General features: G+C 47.1%; 1 protein-coding gene and 1 pseudogene across 10 annotated transcripts in view; one reads left to right on the top strand and one right to left on the bottom strand.

The window, feature by feature from the left end:
- XXYLT1 (xyloside xylosyltransferase 1) overlaps positions 1–21,139 on the bottom strand; it is a 179,093-nt gene that overhangs the window by 78,450 nt on the left and 79,504 nt on the right. The window lies entirely within an intron of this gene.
- Positions 10,204–10,488, top strand: LOC129643698 (40S ribosomal protein S29-like; annotated as a pseudogene).

Below are 21,139 nucleotides of genomic sequence, written 5' to 3'. Positions count from 1 at the left end.
TCATTTGCTGAAGTGCATATGATATGATGTGCCTGGTGAGGCTGTGATGCCGAGAAGACTAGATAACAGGTAGGGAACATCACCCGGGCTGTAGGCGCCACAGAAGCCAGGGTCTGGAGAGGAGGGAACTTGCTAGAGCTTGAGGCAGTCAAGGAAGACTTTTGGCAGACAAGGAGTGGTGAAGTAAGAGCACCAGGTGCCCGCCCTGGCTCTCCACCAGCCCTTCACCAGCCCAGATGCAGAGCATGGGGCTGTCAGGACCCACGGCCCATGGAGACTCCCTAAAGACAGGGACTCCATCTTTGGCATCTCAGCCTCCATCCACTCACAGTGCAGGGCTTGACATTCAGTAAATGCTCAGCAACAGCTGTGGAATTCAACAGCCATTATCTAGTTTCTGGAGAAATCACAGCTTATGATTCAAGAAAAGCTGATTCAGTAGTCCCTGTTCTATTTTCCTTTGTGACGCAGAAACAAAACCTTAGTTGACATCCCATGTGAGTTTTCTGAAAACAGTAGGTGAGCATCCAGCTGCCCAGGCCAGAGGGCAATGGGCTGCTTCTCGGGCCCCTGTAGGAAGCGGGTGGAGGAGAATGGGTCCCAGGCCAGTGTGGACCCAATGGCCAGCTTTCCTTCGCACTGCCCACACATGCATAAATGTGAGCAAAACTGTTGCATCCTGCACTAAACTCAGCAATCACAATAGCCACCACCTAGAAGTCGGGAAGGGTCCTGGAGGGCAGGAAGTCCTTGTGGGAAGGGTGATGAGCCTGGAGCCTGGAGGGCAGGAAGCCCTTATGGTGACACGGCTGCCTCCTGAGAAGCTGCTCTAAACCAGGACAGACAAGAGAGGCTACAGGGCAGAGTCTCGGGGCCCCTGCTGCTCTCAGAGGTGGCCCTGGACAACAGAGGGGAGGAAGCTGATGGTGACCTTCAGGAAGGACACTGTATCCCAGGAGAGAATGTCCAGGCGTGAGTAGCAACCATCAAGACGTCATGATGGGCAGCCCCGCCACACACACCCGCTCCAGCCACTTCTCACCTGTCTACTGGTGCATCCCCTGCACCCCGAGTTCCCTCACCCAAGGTCTCAGGCAGCTCTTTCACAAGATAGAGCAGAGCCCTCATGAGACAGGGGCAAGGGGGCACCATCACCCAAGCAGAGAAAACACAGTACCACAGGAGGGGGAGGTGGGAGGCCTCAAGGATCTGGTGCTAGTTTCGTGGCGTCCTCAGGGCTGTGAAAGAAGAGGAACTCTCTAATTCATGGCCCTAGGAGACTTCCAATAATATGAGCGATGGCCACAAAAGAAGAACACTTTCTCCGAGTGGTTTCTGAGTGTCCAGTATTATTACACAGGCAATAGTTTTAGTTCTCAAAACCACCCAACGTAAGTGGAGTTATTCCCACGTTTAGATGAAGGACCAGAGGCTTCTTGTTATAGTTCAGTCGCTAAGTGGTATCTGACTCTTTGCGACCCTGTGGACTGTCCTCTGTCCTTCACTATCTCCCAGAGTTTGCTCAAATTCATGTCCATTGAGTCCAACCAATGCTATCCAACCATCTCATGCTATCCAACCATCTCATCCTCTGCAGCTCCCTTCTTCTCCAGCCCTCAATCTTGTCCACCATCAGGGTCTTTTTCAATGAGTAGACTCTTTACATTAGGTGGCTCAAGTATTAGAGCTTCAGCTTCAGCACCAGTTCTTCCAATGAATATTCAGAATTGATTTCCTTTAGGACTGAATGGTTTGATCTCCTTGCTGTCCAAGGGACTCTTCAAGCATCTTCTCTAGCACCACAATTTGAAAGCATCAATTCTTCGGCACTCAGCCTTCTTTATGGTCCAACTCTTACATCCATACGTGACTACTGGAAAAACCATAGCTTTGACTATATGGAATGTTGTCAGCAAAGTGATGTCTTCGCTTTTAAAGGTTAAAAACAATAGCCCAAGTCCTTCAACCAACAAGTGTCAGAGCTGGGATCTGAACCTAGGTTGGCTTGACTTGAAAGCCCAGCACGCTCTCCCCAGTAGACCCTGATTCTGCTCTGAGTAGAGAGGGGTTCAGGGAGGCAGATTCTGGTACCAGTGCTACCCGCACGGAGAATGGGAGCACACAGAGGTGCCAAAGACCTTGATAGACAAAAACCAGAGTGACAGCCTGGCCAAATGGGAACTACGTGGAGGTCCTCTACAGAAAGGTAGTTCACTGTAAAGAAATTCCTGATAGAAGGGCCATTCGGTCTGTCAGTCATTCTTCCTTGAAAGCCTACCAGGTGCTGTGTGTGTTCTCTGGTTTTTCAAGATCATATAAATCCTACTTAATCTGCCTGAAGCAGCCGGAACACCTCCTTCCCTGGCCTGTCCAGACAGGCCCTGGGCAGAGGGCAGAGCTCAAGGACAGGAGATATCTCTTGAGCAGACCCAGTTCCTGCACTTGGCCAGAGCCCTGGCCTTGTTTTAATACACCCATCAATAAATCTAAGCACCTTCCCAGTCCTTCAGGGAATGACTGGGAGTGAACTTGGAAAGATCACACACAGCCATAAGATACGTGAATGTGAGATGCTTTGATATATTTTGTAACTCCTCCTTGGTAAAGCACTTTTCAGGAAGGGTTTGCTTAAAATTGGGAACACTTCTTTAAAGAGAGCCTTCACCACATGAGGTAAAGGCTTCCACCTGATTAGGAAGGAAAGAGACAGCAGTGCCAGCGTGAAGTGACCCCTTCACACCAATGTGAAAGGCTGACCTGGTTGTCACCTTGCAGATCGAGGCAGGAGGACACGCCCTTCTATTCAAGGAGACCGACCGCTCCCTGAACACAGCCCGCTCTATCGTGTAGGCACTGTCCAGGCAGTTGTCCTTTTATGCAATTGTGAAGTCAGATGCCAAGTTGTAAATGTCGCTGCTGAAGAGAGGAAGATGCTTACCAGGAATGCTGGAACTCATTAGGATGAGATTTGATTTTTTTTAAAGGGCCCTGTTTCTCTGGTATTTGATATAGTCATCTCTCTATGGGAATTACATCCAGAAGGTTTTACACATAATGTTGAAAGTTGTGCTGAGGATGAAACTAGGGTGATACGTGGAAGTGGCAACCAGTGATGGCCGAGAGAAGATGCTGGTAGGAGGATAGCTGCAATGACTGCAGCAGGACCACTGAAATTTAAGGTATAAATGAATGAGATAATTGCCCCCAAAGCAAAGAGAAGATGAAATCTATAAAGCATGGGGGAGGATGCCTGAGCAAAAGGAAGACTGTTGTTCGGTCGCTAAGTCATGTCCGACTCTTTATGACCCCATGAACTATAGCCCATCAGGCTCCTCTGGCATGGGATTTCCCAGGCAAGAATACTGGAGTGGATTGCCATTTCCTCTTCCAGGGGATCTTCCTGATCCAGGGATAGAACCCATGTCTCCTGAATTGGCAGGTGGATTTTTTACCACTGAGTTATCAGGGAAGCCCCAAAGAAGGACTGCTGCTGCTGCTGCTGCTGCTGCTAAGTCGCTTCAGTCGTGTCCAACTCTGTGCGACCCCACAGACGGCAGCCCACCAGGCTCCCCAGGCCCTGGGATTCTCCAGGCAAGAACACTGGAGTGGGTTGCCATTTCCTTCTCCAATGCATGAAAGTGAAAAGTCAAAGTGAAGTCACTCAGTCGTGTCTGACTCTTTGCAACCCCATGGACTGCAGCCCACCAGGCTCCTCCGTCCATGGGATTTTCCAGGCAAGAGTACTGGAGTGGGGTGCCATTGCCTTCTCCAAAAGAAGGACTAGTCATCTACAAAACCCAAAAGAATGGCTAGCATCTAAGGCTGGTTGAATGTCCACCATGTCAGAATTCCATGAGAAGACAGCAAAAAGGTAAAGGACAGAATAATCGAGGATAACAGATTTGAAAAGAAAACCCAATAATAACTGAGGCCATTGTACAGATGGAGAAACTGAGGACCAAAGAAGAAGGAGGACCTGTCAGGGATCACACAGTCCAGCTAAGTGGCAAAGCTGATCTCAGAACTCAGGTCTTCTGACTCCCTAACTGATGCACTCATGTTAACTAGCCCTCCTCCCCCCACTCCCAGCACAAGCCATGAAATCCTAGGGAGCAGAAGTCACTGTGTAATGGGCCAGAAGGTTATATACAAGACTCGCCAGACGCCCCACACGATTAGCTCATGAAGGATTAGCATATTATCCCATGAAAATATAGACCTGAAGATAAATAAGTAGTAGCCAAAGAAAGAAAAGAGATTTCTATGACACCCACAGTTTGTAGTCAACTTGTGGGAATGGGAAAATGGCACTCTGTATTCTCACATTAACATCAGGCAGGGATTTAAACAAATCTTTTTAGTTGCTAAGTCACATCTGACTCTTGAGACCCCATGGACTGTAGCTCGCCAGACTCCTCTGTCCATGGGATTTCCCAGGCAAGAATACTGGAGTGGGTTGCCCTTTCCTTCTCCAGGGGATCTTCCCCACCCAGGGTTTGAACCTGGGTCTCCTGCATTACAGGCAGATTCTTTACGTTCCTTGCAAACAAATCTTTACATTCCTCTAAAAACACACCTTGAGCTGTGTTAAATTCAAAGTGGGTGGGAACCTGACTCAGCATCCAGGAGCCGACTAAACTCAGTGCCTGGTGTGAGAGACACAGTAACCAGCAGTCCAACACTGTCTGCTCCATGCCTAGCATCCTCTGTTCCAATCAAACCTGTGCATGCCTGGGAACGTGTTTGCTGCGACATCCAATTAGGTGAGGGGCATTCCAACCAGCCCCTCAGACTTAATATCTGTTTAAATCACAAAAACTGAAGTGTCAGTGTGTGCCTAGGTCATGTTCTCAGGTATAAGGAGGCCTGGCTCGTGTGTTACGAAGGGGCCAGTGTGAGCACCTTGTGTTCTAGGAACACGCTTGTGGCTGCTCGTCCTCCTCAGAAGAGTTCAGCTCCCTGAGGCTGGTGGCCCAGGCCTCTCCGTAAACAATGGCTCAGCAGCTGGAGCTTTAAACGCTAGTGTCCATGAGGATAACGGCCCCAGCGAGCTGGCCTGGGCCATTCCAGGAAATGGAAGAACTGCTACCTACAAGGAACAGAAGGTGGTACACAGGTCACACAGGACTGATGAACATGTGATCACAAGACAGGATCCACTGACTATGTCAACTCAAGCTGGGGGAAGACACTCAGAACCTGGGTGGCTTTCTGGTCTAAGACACTTCCTTTTGAGCCTCAAGTCCAGAGGATAAAGTAAACAGTGGGGTGCCATCTTCACAAGGGGACAGGTCTGCTCGCCTCACCCTCTCATGATCCAGTTACAGGCTAACAGAGTGGTACCACTCGGTTCTAACAAGCTGGAAAAAGAAAGACAAGATCCCAAGTGCTGGCTCAAAATGTGCTTTCAAGACCTTCAAACCCCCATTACTGCACCACCCTGGCCCTGGCTGGCACTGAGGAGGATCTGATTGTTGTTCTTGGGGTTCAGGAGGTCCACCCCTGCTTCTGTGTCGGAGGCCCTGAGCGCCAGCCTGGCTGGACAGTAGGGTCAATTCCTCAGCACAAGTGCCTGCAGAAGGCAACGTCCACGGCCTTACAACCAGCTGGGAGGTTCCCAAGTCAACATTCCCCACTGGAAACTGGCTTGGGACAGATCAGCATCAGCCTCCAATTAAGCCGGCCACAAGGCATGTCATCTGACCATGGATGGAATTACGACCCAGTGAGTAATTAAGGATATCCCAAACAAACAAAAGGATTTAAAAAAAAAAACCCTCTTTCCTCCCCCTCCCTTCTTCTATCCCCAGAAACAATAGACACATCTTAACACATACAAAATAACATAGGTCAGGAAATGCTGAAGAGATAAGATGTGCTTAGTTATGTAAGCACTGGCCCCCATCCTGGGCAGCAGACAGGCCTTCTCCCGGGCAGATGAACCAAGCAAGTGCATTCTCTCCTTTTCTGAAAGCTCTGAAAGAGCATCAGGGCTTTCCCAGAGATACAGATTTATAACCCATCAGAGGGCTTTCACCTCAGAACATCAGCCCAAGCTTTCCACTAACTGGGAGGGGGCTCGGGGAGGAAGGGAAATTATGACAAGCCCAAGCTACGCAGGGCGTCATGAGCTGGGGACCTGGAAGCAGCTGCTCTGGAAGAGGGCCCTTTCTCACTGTCTGCTTGGCAAGATTGCAGCAATTTGCCACCTGCTTTATCATCCTCTGGAGCTTGTTAACTGCTGCTCAGCAGCACCTCTGACCTGCAGGGGTCAAAGGGCAGCTGAAAGGGGTGGACACTTCCTCCAACGGTAAGAGGCTCCTGACCGGGGAGGGGAGGAGCGAGTCTGCAAGTGCCACACCAGCCACACCAACCCAGCTTCTTTGGCTAGAGGGTGTCAGGCCATGCTTGATGGAGGGCCTGCCGTCATGTTGCACAGACCCAGCTGTGTCCCTGAGGGGGCCCGAGGGTGGAACAGGCTGGAGTGGTTCTCATATCCAACAGGGAACTTGGGTCCCCTCCCAGCAGGGTTTTTACCCACCCTGCAGAGCTCCTTCTCCATCCGCTTTGCCAGGCAGGGCCCAGCTGCAGGACAGCTGGCTCACTATGGGCATAGCTGGCACAAAGGAACACAGTGGAACATGCCAAGGGGCCAAGGGCTCAGATTGCTGGGGCTCCTCCAGCCTGGTCAGCCAAACACTCCCTCCCTCCCTCGGGAGGCCTGTGCCAGACCCATGCTGGGGCTTTACAACCACTGCCTCAGCTCAGAACCTCCACTCTTCTCTGCCTGGCGGGTATCAGGACCTCCCATCTTCAAGTGAGGATGCTGAGGCTCAGAGAACTTTGGCAATTTGACTAGGATGATCTAGCAAGGAAGCTTCAGAGTTGAAAGCAAGCACAGATTTGCCTCACACAGGTTTCTGAGAAAAGCCTTCAGACATCTCTGAAGCCCTTTTTCAAATTCTGTTATCTTTAAAAACAAGACATGCCACCACATCAAGAGTGAAAATACCAAACAGCTCCAGAGCATCTTGGCAGACATAAGGTTTCCCATGGGCCAAGAAGGGGTTTCCCGCTTCCCACAGCCACCTCCCTCAAACCACCCCCACCCCATCCTCAAGGAACTTGAAAACTCTTGGGGTTCCCCTTCACTGAGTGAGGGCCAATGGAGAAGTTTCAGAAAAAAGAGGTTTCATGCCACAAAATAAGTTGAAAGGAAGTTCTGAAGCCCCATGCTTGCCCTTCAGCCCCACGTTCCCGGCCTTCCGTCCCTGGAAGCCAGGATGCAGCGGTGCTCAGGTCTGCTGACTCAGAAGTCCCTGGGGCCAAGCGATGCTTCCATCAGTGCCAGCCCCCTCCCCTGAGGGAAGAGGGGAAGGGAAAGGACATAGAGCTCATGAGAGTGATTTATACGACCTGTTAGCAGCTCTGGTGAAAGGCTTTGGGGCCAAGAGGTTGAAATTAATGACCAAAGTCAGTTTTATGTATTAACTATACAGCAAATTCTTTCTTCTAGCCCTATTCACCCCTCTCAAAATTAAGCATGGAGTCTTAGCTACAGCTCAGCCATAACATTTTCTACAACTATCAGCTCCTATTTTGTGGACAAAACAGAGCATTATGAAAAGACACGGTTTTTGCTTCAGCAACAGTGCAACATGAGTCTCCAGCCTGAGCACCTTCAGTGACTTGGTATAAATCATATCCTTTAGGATAGGACAGAATTTATTTCCAACTCAGCTGAAAAACTTTAGGGACATATATAGAAGACAACAAATAAAACATCCGGCCTCAATTTTCTTCTCACTTCTCTTGCCAATATGAAATTATAGCTCACGCACTTCTTTATGAAGTTCAATATGCAGGGGAAATTGAATTTTAGATTTGGAAAGCAGAATAGCAGACTATCCACCCAACCCTCCCCCCTTCTTTCATTGTTATCGTATGGAGGTCTCTGGCCCCTGCTGGCCTCCCTACAGCTTATCGTGCTCTGGTATCTGCTACAGACCTTGTTTCTTGTCTCCAAACCTGTAAGCTCTCCTTCCTGCTGGGGGCAGTACCACATTCTGACTTTGCCCACCAACTCTGTGATCATGCCTGGTCTCTGCTCTTTGCGAGTAGGCTTTTTCTCACAGACCCTTGGGGATGGCAGCGGTAGAAAGCAGTCCTCTTTGGACAGCTGTTCCAAGCTGGCCTACCACCGAGATCTGTATCTGCCAGTCCAGGTCAGTCATGCAGGACTCCTGTCTATCTCCTGCCTCACACTTCCCCCATGCCTGGCTCCTTGCCCCAGTATATCTCCCCTAAACCTGGAATGGTCACTAGTGAGGTGAGCCAAGTCAGACATGGCCAGACCCCAGTGAGCTACAGCACACCCCAAAACTGTCTCTGTAACACCCACGGGAGTTCTGTGAGCGGGAAGTTGACATCTCTGAATACGGTTTCCGGCGGCTCCATGTTCCACTCTGACTCGCGGGCACATTTTCTGCACGCCGCCTGGCTGTGTGCCCGAGCACAGTGCTGACCTACGGGTCTCTGAGCAACACCTAAGCAACCACAAGCAGTTTAGCTTTCAAGATTCCAGCACCTTGGGCACTTCTTTCACTTCACTAATAAGAAGGCTTCTGTATTTTGACAGCTCTTCTTTCTGGTGTGAACAATAGATTCATCAGTCTTTTCTGGGGCTGAACTGTCTGAGTCCCTTTCACCCAGCAGACTCATCCTTCTCAAATGGGGTCTTATAGTCCACCACCACTCTCAGACTCAAGGCCACAGGTCTCCTTCACCCTCCTCCTCTAGCTGATACAGCAGGAGGACCTGAAGGAGACTGATGGGCACCACCAAAATGCTTACACCAGGAGGGTAAGTGGATCAGGAAGAGAAGAGCCAACTTCTCAGGCACACGCCTGACTTCTCCCTGGAACCATGCAGGAGTCAAGGAAAGAAAGGCCCCACACAACATCCCTTGTGCCCAGAAATCTACATCATGGCAACCTGCAAGGGAAAAAAAAAATCAGTTTCTCCACTTTATGAATCCAGAAATACCTCTCTGAGGCAGGTGAAGATCTATCCACCTTCTTACCTTTTGAAACAAGAGGGAAAAAAAAAACCTGTTTTCCTTTCTAAAAGATTAAAAGGTTTTACTCTTTTCAGGAGGAACACCTGTGATGGTTTGTAAACTGGCTTGCCAATGATCAAATGGCTCTCCAAGTTTCCTGCCCCCTGAGCCAGGACTCCTGAAAATATGTTGCATGATTTTGGTTTTTATGATACATAAGAAAAAAAATAGAAACCATAAACAAGATGAATAGACAACATACAGACTGGGAGAAAATATTTGCAAATGATGCAACCAACAAGGGTTTAATTTCCAAAATATACAAACAGCTCATACAACTCAATAACAAAAAACCACACAACCCAATCAAAAAATGGGCAGAAGACCTAAACAGACATTTCTCCAAAAAAGACATAGAGATGGCCAAAAAGCATTTGAAAAGACGCTCAACATTGTTAATTATTAGAGAAATGCAAATCAAAACCCAATGAGGTCCTACCTCAAACCAGTCAGAATGGCCATCATCAAAAAGTCTACAAATAACAAATGCTGGAGAGGATGTAGGGACAAGCAAAACAAAAATTTACATTCCTATACTGTTGGTGGGAATGTAAATTGGTACAGCTGCTATGGAGAACAGTACAGAGGTTCCTTAAAAAACTGAGATAGGAAAACAAAACAAAACAAAACAAAACTGAGATAGAGTTGTCATAAGATCCAGCAGTCACATTCCTGAGTACACACCTGTTTCGGTTCAGTTCAGTTGCTCAGTCATGTCTGACTCTTTGGGACTCCATGGACTGCAGCACCCCAGGCTTCCCAGTCCATCACCAACTCCCAGAGCTTGCTCAAACTCATGTCCATCAAATCGGTGATGCCATTTAACCATCTCATTCTCTGTTGTCCCCTTCTCCTCTTGCCTTCAATCTTTCCCAGCATCACGGTCTTTTCCAATGAGTCAGTTCTTCGCATCAGGCGGCCAAAATATTGGAGCTTCAGCATCAGTCCTTTCAATGAATATTCAGGACTGATCTCCTTTAGGATGGACTGGTTGGATCTCCTTGCAGTCCAAGGGACTCTCAAGAGTCTTCTCCAAAACCACAGTTCAAAAGCATCAGTTCTGCCTTTTACCTCGTTGCAGCCAAGAAAGCAAGATGGGTCACCAGCAGCTCCACTGGAGCCATCTGAGAAAATTCGGCCAGGGTGCTCGCTCTTGCCGGGTCTGCTCAAACCAGCACGGTCTGAACCGGAAATACGGCCTCAATAGTGCCGCCAGTGTTTCCGCCAGTATGCGAAGGACATCGGCTTCATTAAGTTGGACTAACTGACTTCCTTAAATGGATCATCCAGCACATCAACCTTAGACAGAAATAATACTAGCTCTTTGTATATAAAATAAAAGTTTTAAAAACTTTAAAAAAAAAAAAGCCTCAGTTCTTCAGTGCTCAGCTTTCCTTATGGTCCAACTCTTACATCCATACATAACTACTGGAAAAACCATACCTTTCAGTAGACAGACCTTTGTTGGCAAAGTAATGTCTCTGCTTTATAATACACTGTCTAGGTTTGCCATAGCTTTTCTTCCAAGAAGCAAGTGTCTTTTAATTTCATGGCTGCAGTCACCATCTGCAGTGATTTTGGAGTCCAAGAAAATAAAGTCTGTCACTGTTTCCATTGTTTCCCAATCTATTTGCCATGAAGTTATGGGGCTGGATGCCATGACTGTAGTTTTCTGAATGTTGAAAGTTTTAAACCAGCTTTTTCACTCACTTCTTTCACTTTCATCAAGAGGCTCTTTAGTTCCTCTTCTCTTTCTGCCATAAGGGTGGTGTCATCTGCATATCTGAGGTTATTGATATTTCTCCCTGCAATCTTGACTCCAGCTTGTGCTTCATCCAGTCTGGTATTTTGCATGATGTACTCTGCATATAAGTTAAATAAGCAAGATGAAAATATACAACCTTGATGTACTCCTTTCCCAATTTAGAAACAGTCGGTTGTTCCATGTCCGGTTCTAACAGTTGCTTCTTGACTTGCACACAGGTTTCACAGAAGGCAGGGAAGGTCATCTGGTATTCCCATCTCTAAGAATTTTCCACAGTTTGCTGTGATCCACCCAGTCAAAGGCTTTAGAAAAGTCAATGAAGCAGATATTTTTCTGGAATTCTCTTGCTTTTTTTTAATGATCCAACAGATGTTGGCAATTTGATCTCTGGCTCCTCTGTCTTTTCTAAAACCAGCTTAAACATCTGGAAGTTCTCAGTTCACATACTACTGAAGCCTAGCTTGGGGAATTTTGAGCATTACTTTGCTAGCATGTGAGATGAGTGCAATCGTGTAGTAGTTTGAATATTCTTTGGCATTGGCTTTCTTTGGGATTGGAATGAAAACTGACCTTTTCCAGTCCTGTGGCCACTGCTGAGTTTTCCAAATTTGCTGGCATAATGAGTGCAGCACTTTCACAGCATCATTTTTTAGGATTTGAAATAGCTCTTCTGGAATTCCATCACCTCCACTAGCTTTGTTCGTAGTGATGCTTCCTAAGGCCCACTTGACTTCACACTCCAGGATGTCTGGCTCTAGGTGAGTGAGCAGACCATCGTGGTTATCTGGGTCATTAAGATCTTTTTTGTATAGTTCCTCTGTGTATTCTTGCCACCTTTTCTTAATATCTTTTGCTTCTGTTAGGTCCATCCATTTCTGTCCTTTATTATGCCCATCTTTGCATGAAACATTCCCTTGGTATCCCTAATGTTCTTGAGATCTCTAGTTTTTCCCATTCTATTATTTTCCTCTATTTCTTTTCATCAGTCACTTAGGAAGGCTTTCTTATCTCTCCTTGCTGTTCTTTGGAACTCTGCATTCAGATGGGTGTATCTTTCCTTTTCTCTTTTGCCTTTAGTTTCTCTTCTTTTCTCAGCTATTTGTTGAGGCCTCCTCAGACAACCATTTCTCTATAAAATGAGCATAATAACCTCAAGGGTTGGCTTTGGGGATTAAATGATATAATCTATGTAAAACACTTAGACCAGAACTCTAAGCACTATGATCAGTACAGTAAGCACCAGAAGAGTTGGCTGTTTTCAGTTACTAACAGCCTGACAGGTAGTTAGCCCTCAATAACCAGAGGTAATGGCAGTAATGGCAACCTCCTTCAAAGGACTTCTGCCAGGACCGTTGTGTTCAGTGCCCCTAATCCCACAGCAGGCCACTGTCAACCCATGCCCCCGCCGGAGACTCCCACCACTCATAGGCAAGTCTGGTTCAGTCTCTGGTGGGGTCACCGCTCCTTTCTCCTGGGTCCTGGCACGCACAAGGCTTTGTTTGTACCCTCCAAGAGGGCATACAAGATGGCGGAGTAGAAGGATGTGCACTCATTTTCTCCTGTGAGAACTCCAAAATTACAACTAACCACTGAACAACCATCAACAGGAGAGAATGTTGGATCCCACCAAAAAAAGATACTCCATGTCCAAGGGCAAAGGATAAGCCCCAACAAGATGGTAGGAGGGGTGAAATCAGGTTTAGAATCAATCCCCATACCCACCAGAGACGCTCGGAGGGCTCAAACAAAACTTAGTGTGCACCAGGACCCAGGGACCCCACAGAGAACAAGACAGACCTGCCTTTGCGTGTTTGCCTCCTGCGGAGGTGAAGGTCAGCAGTGGCCTGCCGCAAGGGCAGGGGCTCTGGGTGCAGCAGACCTGGGAGGTGTGGCGTGTGTCCCAGACAACCCACAAACTGGAGAAAAAGTATACCAAAGAAGTTTTCACTGTTGTGGAAGTTCTACGGCCCACAACATATTTCCCAACCTGTGTTACCAAAGGGGAAGGGAGGGAGGGAGAGAGGGATAAATTAGATATTTGAGATTAACAGGTATGTATTTAATATTCCATTATAATGGAAAATAATATGAAAAAGAAAAATGTATATGCATACATATATACATAAATATATAAAACTGAATCATTTTGCTATTTATCAGAAACATAACATTGTAAATCAACCATACTTCAATTTAAAAAAAGATAAACTATCTACCATCATCTATAAAATAGTGAGGTTCTCATATGCCTGGGAACTAGGAACTGGACTAGGTCATTTTCACATATCTTTACCTAGTTTAATCCTTACAAGTAGGGTTTATGGTCCTCATTTTGTAGCTTTCTCCCACACAAGGTACAATCTATGTTTCAATGCTTTCACCCCTGTTTGGTACCAAGGTTAAGTGGACCCCCTCCTACTATGAATCTAAGAATTACCCAAAAATGTAGAGAAGTCAAAAGACTGGTCCCCAAGCTGGGAGTCCAGTCTCCAATTTTCATTTGAAATCCTTTTCGTAACTTGTTCCCATCACAGATCCAACAACTGAAAATATCTGCCAAATTGTACTTAAGCACTGATTCATTTCTTTCATTTTAATTAAATTTAATCAATTTAGTTTTTGGTTTTTAATAAAATTACTTGTTTTAATTTTAAATTAAAGACATAAAATATAATGCCAAATTGACATCATTGCAGATGAAAGCCAAAAAAGAAAAAAAAAAGATTTAACCTCTAAATATTTCAGTAGGTACTTCCTATAAAGCAAGGACACTCTCATCATAACAGTACAACCATTAAACCCAGGAAATTAATACATCACTACCTTTTAATCTACAGTCCCATTCAAAACTTGTCAATTGTCCAAAACCAAAAACAAAATTTCTGGCCCAGAATAGCATTTGGTTGTCACATCTCTTCAATATAAAATAGTTTCTCAGTCTTTCCTTGGCCTCCAGGACCTATGACAATTTGAGGAGCACAGGCCAATTATTTAGTAAAATCTCCCTAAATTTGGGTTTACTGATGTTTCCTTCTGATTAGATTCAAGTTATTCATCTTTGTTAGGAATAGCACAGAAGTAATACTGGTTTCTTCTCACTCCATCATACCAGGAGGCACAATTTGTCACATTACTGGTGATGTTCATTTTGATCCCCTGTTTTTTAAAATGCAGCATGCTCTGCCTTATTGAACGAAATGTGGACTGAGTAATTCTAGGTAAGTGTGAGTAGACAGTGTCCTGAGTTAGAGCCCTGGCTCACTGGCCTGACTCTGCCACTGTGTCCAGCCTTGGACGAGCCACTTGCCCTCTGGACTTCAGTTTTCCCAGACAGTAAAGACAAGAACATTGGAGCAGCTACTCTTTCAAACCCTCCCCGACATACCTCCTTGGAATTCTGTACACAAGTGGCCTTTTCCCCTCACTCATAGCCCGGCTGCTTGTCCTCAGAATAGCACAGATAACACTGGGCATAGAAGACCCTCCTCACTGTGTTGGCCTCAGCCATGCCTAGCAAGTCATAAAGCCCCTTCTGTGCACCCAGTACTATGTTAAGTGTGGAGAGGTTCAGAAACGAATGACATTATTCACAGCTGCAAAAAATGTAACTATAGAAGCATTTTAATTATATATTTTCTGCTGCTGCCACTGCTGTTTCCAATGTTCCTTTATCACCATTCTCCATGACTATTCAATACAACCATATAGAAACTAACACTTCCTTAGTACACAGACATCGGAATACTTTTATCTCCCAATTTCCATTTAACAAATGGAAACAACTTGCCTAAGGTCAAAAGTTGACCTTAGAGAGTGACAAAGCAGGACATCAGGCCTTCCAGGCCCTAGAATATGAGTTCTTTGGCCACATCATGCTCCCTTTAACACTGTTTGCTTTGAAACCGGCTATGCTAGTTATCTATAGCTACATGACCAACCACCCCAAAACTTAGTGGTTGAAAACAGTGTATGATCCTCCCCCATGGTTCTGTTGGTTATCTAGGCTCAGCTGGGCAGTGCTCACCTGGAGTCATCTGTGTGGACACCAGGAAACTGCAGCTGAGGCTGAGTCTTCTGAAGACTCGGCTGGGCTGGATGGCCACATCACACATTCCTAGCAGTCAATGCTGGCTGTCAGCAAAGAGCTCAGCATGGGCTGTCAACCAGAGCACTTTCATGTGGGCTCCCTCTGGGATTCTGGCTTCTCCCAGCAGGGCAGCTGGACTCCAAAAGGGAGTTTGCCGAAACCAGTGTCCCAAGAAAGAAGGCTGAAACTGCACAGAGCTCCTGGTGACCGAGCCCCAGAAGTCAGGCTGCATCACTTCCACTGTGTCCTGTCCACCAGAAACAAGCCGCTGAGCCTGCCCAGATTCCAGGAGAGGGGAGTGCTCGCAGGTGTGAAGGCTGGGAGGGGTGGCTCCTTAGGAGGTCATCTTTGGGGACAAGCAATCACGTTCCCTCACCCCATAGTGAATTACAAAGTATTTTAAATTTTCTTTATGATACTCTAAATATCCTCCCATATATATATTTGTAATGACAAAATAAATATATTAAAACATATAATAATACATAATAAGTATGCCAAATACGTATTTATATTATACATTTATATGTGTGTGCATACACACATATGTAACTAGAAGAAAATGTGTATTTTTGAAATACTTCTCCATCTTTTCAAAATGGACATGTATTGCTTTTAAAATAAAAATATTTCTAAAGGGACTAATTAACTACCTCACAGAAAATACCCATTTTCTGGCAAAGTCAATCAGATTTAAGGCATTTTGCATGACCTCAAGCTTCCCAGGTACTAGTGATAAAGAACCTGCCTGCCAATGCAGATAAGAGACATTAGTCCGATCCCTGGGTCAGGAAGATCTCCTGGAGGTGGGCATGGCAACTCACTCTAGTGTTCTTGCCTGGAGAATCCCATGGACAGAGGAACGTGGTGGGCTACAATCCACAGGATCTCAAAAGAGCTGGACACGACTGAAGCAACTCAGCACACATACCAGGCTCTTTAAGAGTCTTCTTAAAGTAGCCAGAGTTACTCATTTTTATACTCTTTTTCCTAAGACAAGTCCTTCTAGAAACTTCTACCTTTCTCCTACTTCACCATAAGATGGTTTTCTGGGTTTCCAAATACATGTTTTTAAAAAAGAAAAAGCAGACAATAAGCTAGGAGTTACTCTCATCTGGTTTCTTTTTCCTATTACTTGTTAGTTGCCAGGTCATATTCAACTCTTTTGCAACCCTATGGATTGTAGCCCACCAGGCTGCTCTGTCCATGGGATTTCCCAGGCAAGAATACTGAAATAGGTTGCCATTTCCTTCTCCGGGGGATTTTCTTGACCAAGGGATCAAACCCTCGTCTCCTGCACTGGCAGGTGGATTCTTTATGGCTGAGCCACCTGGGAAGCCATTCCTGTTATTTATCTAATTGCATATATGCTATATTTTCCCCATCTCCTCTTGCCGAGGACATCTTGGAAGTTCCAGGCAAATGGCAGGTGCTTTGGGAATATGAGCAGCTTAGAAAAACCCTCAGGTCTATTGGGATGAGCCTCTCAGAGGCCAAATTGCATTCTTAGAGCTCCAGGCCTAGAGGAATCCCCAAAAGATCAGCTATAAGATACACGAGGATGGGAGAGCACAAACAGGAAAGCTCAGGCAAGGGAGATATGGCCCAAGGCAGAGCAATTCTCCCCACCCCGTCAGGTGAGCAACTGTGTAAACCTGCGGTGGACAGTGATGGCTGAAGGCAATAGGATGCCACAGCCCCAGACACAGAGACCATCTAAACCCAACACCAAAGGCAGCCAGGGGGCCTCCCTCCGAGTCATGTCCACCAAAGGACACTGGTGAGCCTGGACTGGAAACTTCTGGAACTGAGTATGGAGAGAGCAGGGAACACAGGCAGCAGATGAAGAAAGAGGCACTGAGTTCTTGGGCTGCCCCGGCTTTCCAAAGGAAGGCCAGTGCCAACCACACGGTGTCTGTGAGCAGAGTCCACACACATCAGAGGCTCTGGGAGCCTGAGGAGGCTGATGTGTTGAGTCAGTTGGTGCTATTTTTACCCAGTCACTTTCCAACTATAAACCCACACTTCACATTTCATTGTTTGGGGTGGATTAAGAAATTCGACTTGGCCTTTCTTGTGGTTTAATTTCCTGAATGCCTGCATCAAGGAAAAAGTTTGGCATTCCTATGGAAATATATGACATTTTAACCTTTTCTTGGCATGAGGGTGTCCAGTGATTGGAGGCTGGCCTGTTCTCTAAACCTGTACTGCTCTCATTAAGCAGGGAGGCCATGGTCTGCCCCTTTTCTCCCCTATTCAGAGGTCAGGGTTTACGGTCCGGCTCCTGGAATGCTGGGTCATGGCAAATGTACCTTATGAATATTCCAGTCCAGCATTAGGAGATGAAGTTTCCCCTGAACAATTCATCTAACAGTTACCTGTGACATTATTCAAGTCCCCAGTGATGAACATTCAAATAAAGGGTCTGGTAACTGTCAGTGAGGAAGAGTTGAACAATCTTAAAACTATTTCCGAATGATTTTTCAACTATAAAGCCAGGAGTGACTGTGTAGTCACAGAAGCAGTGAACACATACCAAGAAAAAAAGAATGCTCCTTTTCTGTGGAAGACAGGGCAAGTTTTACTTCTTTTTAAAATACTTATACCTCCACTTACATCTGAAATACAGCCATGATGCTTGGTAACTGAAACTCCTTGAATATAAACAAGGTCTCTACAACTTTAGGGTCTTCCTGACTGTCAAAAGCACTTAGAGCTCATGCAGAGCTGTGAGGTTCTAATCAAGGACAGAGCTTTCTCTTTTTCGAAAGAAAAATCTGGACCTGCATCAAATTTTCCTTCTGCATCTAATGAGAGGCTTCAGATGCTGTCATAAAAATGGAAACTCAATATTGCTAGAAGCAAACCACTCAGGAGGGAAGAGGCTCCCCTAAGAAGCTGATCTCTAGGCACTGCCTGGCATGAGCATAGCCGAGCACTCCCTCCAGGCCCAGGGCAGTGCCACACCAGCCCCACCGAGGGACTGCCCCTCCAGCAGCACACACAGCCAGAGCCCCCTGCACACAGTTCTAGGACACCAGACACCTCCCTGTTCACGACAAACAGATCAGCATTCTTTTGATGGGTCAACAAATAGTTATTATCCCCCACTGTATGCCAGGCACTTCTCCCCACTGCAGACACAGCAGGGAAATGGGAGGCCAGGGCTCCGCTTCTGTGTCACTGTCAGTCTGCACAGGATAACTTCAGACAGCAGGAGGGGCTGTGGGGGTGAAACTCAGTGTCAGGGCAACGTGACACTGTGGGGGGTCCCTGAAACGGGGGACGCAGAGAGGGCCATTGGAACAAGCAGCACCTGAGCTGAGACCTGCAAGATGGGGAAACGGAAAAGCAATGATCTGGAGGAAGAGAAGGCAAAGGGAGCAAGAGTGAAAACTCAGGGAATACCTTTGACACACGTGAGTAAAGAAAGGGGAGAGAAGTGTGGCAGTCGGAGCCGAAGGGCAAAGCAAGTACCAAACCTGCCAGGGGCTTCAGGCAGGGCACCGGAGAAGCTGGATTTGACAACGTCCCCTGCAGAAGGCAATGGACACCATCATGAGAAACGCTGGGCTGGATGAAGCACAAGCTGGAATCAAGATTGCCGGGAGAAATATCAATAACCTCAGATATGCAGATGACACCACCCTTATGGCAGAAAGTGAAGAGAAACTAAAAAGCCTCTTGATGAAAGTGAGAGAGGAGAGTGAAAAGGTTGGCTTAAAGCTCAACATTCAGAAAACTAAGATCATGGCATCCAGTCCCATCACTTCATGGGAAATAGATGGGGAAACAGTGGAAACTGGCAGACTTTATTTTGGGGGGCTCCAAAATCACTGCAGATGGTGATTGCAGCCATGAAATTAGAAGATTCTTACTCCTTGGAAGGAAAGTTATGACCAACCTAGACAGCAGATTAAAAAGCAGAGACATTACTTTGCCAACAAAGGTCTGTCTAGTCAAGGCTATGGTTTTTCCAGCGGTCATGTATGGATGTGAGAGTTGGACTATAAAGAGCTGAGCACCGAAGAATTGATGCTTTTGAACTGTGGCATTGGAGAAGACTCTTGAGAGTCCCTTGGACTGCAAGGAGATCCAACCAGTCCATCCTAAAGGAAATCAGTCCTGGGTGTTCATAGGAAGGACTGATGTTGAAGCTGAAACTCCAATACTTTGGCCACCTGATGCAAAGAGCTGACTCATTTGAAAAGATCCCGATGCTGGGAAAGATTGAGGGCAGGAGGAGAAGGGGACGACAGAGGATGAGACGGTTAGATGGCATCACCAACTCAATGGACATGAGTTTGGGTAGGCTCTGGGAATTGGTGATGGACAGGGAGGCCTGGCATGCTGCGGTTCATGGGGTCACAAAGAGTCAGACACGACAGAGCAACTGAACTGAACTGAACCTGCAGAAGGCAATGGCCACCCACTCCAGTATTCTTGCCTGGAGAATCCCATGGGCCGAGGAGCCTGGTGGGGTCACAAAGAGTCGAACATAACTGAATGACTAAGCACCGCTCAGTAGACTTGGCTCCTCTCTGTGGCTCTGTCACCACCCGGCTGTCCTGGTACGTAATGGGACATGCCACTTGGGCTCTCTGGGCTGTGCTCCCAGCAGCTCAACTTGAAAGATGCATCCCACCGCTGCCGCCCACTTCATCACCTAGCCTCTGTGAGGCTGGGGTCGAGCCAGAGGACTCGCTGCCTATTCCTGGAGAAGACAAAGCCAGGAAGGCTTAGGGCCATGCGCTCTCTCTCCTTGTCATGGTGGACTGGGTCTGACCCTGGCCTGGCTCTCTGTGCTATCACAGCAATTCCTTTCCTCTCACCAACTGAGCTGAGAAAAGCTACACATTCAGGCAAACCGAGGCATAATGAGGGTGGGGAAATGACACCAGGAGTCCCCTCCACCTTCCATACGTTAATACCCTGGAGGGATCAGGTTAAATGATCACTAAGAGCAGAAATACCTGAAAAGTAGCCACAAAAGGACTATCTGCAGTCTAACAGCCAACTGGCAAGGAGTAGGGGGTGAGTGTCCGTGTGTATTAATTCATTCAATTATTAACTGACTAAACATATAATACCTGGCACTCTGATTCAGATAAGCAAAACAAGGTCCCTACCCTCAAACTGCTGACAGACTAGTGGTGGAAATTAATTAACAACAATAAGGATCCCAGGAAGCCGGAGCCACATGTCCAGGGAGGGAGACAGTGCTGTGGGTGCAGTGAGGAGGCTGATTTGCAGAGAGATGGTATTTGCAGGGGGGAGGGAGGCAGGTTGCCTTCGTCTGCTCCAGCTGCCTAACAAATGCCAGGGAGACCTAAACCATGGACGCTGACTTTCTCTATTCCGGAGGCTGGAGGCCATGAGCAAGGTGGCAGCAGATTCGGTTTCTGACGAGAGCTCTCATCCCAGATTGCAGATGCCACCCTCTCTCTGTGAACTCACAGGGCCTTTCCTCTGGGCTCACTCAGAGAGAGAGTGCTCTGCTGTGACTCCTTCTTGATAAGACATCAATCCAATCAGGAGGCCAGGACCCCACCCTTATAACCTCATTTAACCCTAATGACTCCCAACAGCCCCATCTCCAAATACCATCACATTGGAGGCTAAGGAATTTGAGGGGTATAGATCAGTCCACAACAGACTTTGAAAGGCAGATATGAAGCAGAGTGAGTCTGTGTGGGAACAGGCATTAGAGAAGGAGAGACCAACAAGAGCAAAGGCAGGGACATGAATGCCTAGAAGGCTTGCTGGGAGAGCAGAAAGTGAGACAGCTTGCCTGGAGTAAAGGATATATGAGGGGCGCAGGGGAAGATGAGGCTGGAAAGGCAGTCTGGGGACACTTTATGGAAGATTCCAGTGCCAGGTCTTGGCAGGAAACCAGAGAAGTTACTGATCACAAGACTAACAAGATCAGGCCTGCAGAAGGCACGGCCCTCCCAAGCCAGACTGGGGAGGGAGACAGTTAAAAGGCAGAGGCAAGAGGCGAGACGAGAGAGGTCTCTGCTTTAACATCGCAGCTCAGAATGGTCTGCTGCTGCGGACACATGAGTGTAAGCTTCTCTGGGACTGTCCGGCTGGACTCACCCAATTTGGTGGGGAACAAAGTTGAGGTCCCTTTACCTGGGGCTGTGAGCCCCAAACTCCCCCCTGGGTA

Source organism: Bubalus kerabau, chromosome 2, assembly GCF_029407905.1.
Source record: "Bubalus kerabau isolate K-KA32 ecotype Philippines breed swamp buffalo chromosome 2, PCC_UOA_SB_1v2, whole genome shotgun sequence".
Classification (NCBI taxonomy): domain Eukaryota; kingdom Metazoa; phylum Chordata; class Mammalia; order Artiodactyla; family Bovidae; genus Bubalus; species Bubalus kerabau.
The sequence above is the reverse complement of the archived record's forward strand: the minus strand, read 5'-3'. Positions and strand labels throughout refer to the sequence as shown.